This window comes from Marmota monax, unplaced genomic scaffold, assembly GCF_021218885.2.
Source record: "Marmota monax isolate L192 unplaced genomic scaffold, Marmota_monax_Labrador192_F-V1.1 WCK01_AAM20220418_F8-fsc00030, whole genome shotgun sequence".
In the NCBI taxonomy this organism is placed as follows: domain Eukaryota; kingdom Metazoa; phylum Chordata; class Mammalia; order Rodentia; family Sciuridae; genus Marmota; species Marmota monax.
The window spans coordinates 4,794,596-4,796,371 of NW_026691988.1; positions in this window are offsets into that span (position 1 = coordinate 4,794,596).

Below are 1,776 nucleotides of genomic sequence, written 5' to 3' on the forward strand. Positions count from 1 at the left end.
CTATTAAAGGACTAATCCACAGATGAAGCCAGAGTCCTCGAGATACAATCAGTCCCCCAAAGTCTACCTATGAACACTACTGCATTGGGGAGCAAAGCTTCAACACATGTGCCTTTGTGGGACATTTCAGATCTAAATCACGACAGTCCCCACTTGTGCTTTGCAGGTGTGTGGTCATCAGGGTGTGGACATACTTATGTGTGCATGTATCAGTAAGCAGGTGGTCTTTTGCATTGCCATTTTAAGAAGCTCTGTCTTTTAGATTTTAAAAAAATGCTGTTTTTATTGGATTTTGGAGCACTCTCATGGGTTTTCTTCCCCTTCCTTTTTCTTTACCCCTTCCCTTTCTACATTGTAGAAATTAGCCCTTTTTTACTTTTAGTTTCACCAAGAATTCTGATAAAAATGATATATACAGTAACTGCACTATTCTGAAACACTATTAATTTTGGGGTTACTTTGTTCAAATTTTTAGTTTTGATGGTAACTGTCTTCAAATGTAAAGTGCTATTTACATTTACTAGGTCCTAGTCTTACTTATTATATTTTGGGGTCAGAGGAGGTGGGTAGCAGAGATTGAACTCAGGAGCACTTGGCCACTAAGTCACATCTCCAGCCCTATTTTGTATTTTATTTAGAGACAGGGTCTCACTGAGTTGCTTAGCACCTCGCTTTTGCTGAGGTTGGCATTGAACTCCATCCTTCTGCCTCAGCCTCCCAAGCCACTGGGATTACAGGCATGCCCCACCGCTCTAGGCTCTTACTATTTTTATCTACTGTAGCTCATGCCTGTAAACCAGAGACTCAGGAGGCTGAGGCAAGAGGATTGCAAGTTTGAATTCTGTTTCCACAATTTAGCAAGGCCCTAAGCAAATTTGGGAGACCCTATCTCAAAATGAAAAACCAAAAGAAATGGGGATGTCGTTCAGTGGGAAAATGACCCTGGATTCAATCTCCTATGCCCCGCCAAAATCACTAATTTGGGAGGCCACACAGACAGCTGGGAAATACATTATTATTAATTTCCCTCGTTCTTTGCTACAGATAGCACCTGTGATGTGTGTGTTTTCATAATAATGGTTGTGGAGGTTATGTCTCAAGGAATTGAAGTCCACTTTTGCTGAAAAACACAGACTCTTCCTTTGGGCCTGCAGATGTTTGATGGGCAACTCAAATGGGATGAAAACGTTTGGCCTGTCTTCATGTGAAGTTTGTTCCCTTTGGTGCCATAACTTTTTTTTTTTAATTTTTTATTGTTGGCTGTTCAAAACATTACATAGTTCTTGATATATCATATTTCACACTTTGATTCAAGTGGGTTATGAGCTCCCATTTTTACCCCATATACAGATTGCAGAATCACCAATATGTAAATCAATGGTGCCATAACTTTTTGATCAGATTCTACTTGGCTTTGCATGTAGATATGTCGATTGCTCTTGGGGGCTGGTATGGATTTTACTACCCCAGCTTTGTGGGATTTTTTTAGTAGATATATCAGCCCAAGCACCCAAAGTTTTTCAGCCCCATTATAAGACCCATATCCAGCCACAATGCCAGGATGTTTGCCCAGGATGATGGCACCAGCTGGCAAAGGAACTAAGAAATTCTCAGGACAAGTTGACTTACCGCCTGCTGTGAGTGGACCCACTGAGGAACCTGAGGAGCTCAAGGAAACCAAGGAGTCCCAAGTCAGAGTGAGGCAGCCATGGTGATTCCTACCCTGGATTCTTATGTTCTTGCTTGAGAGGATTACAGGAAAGACACAAGACTGAG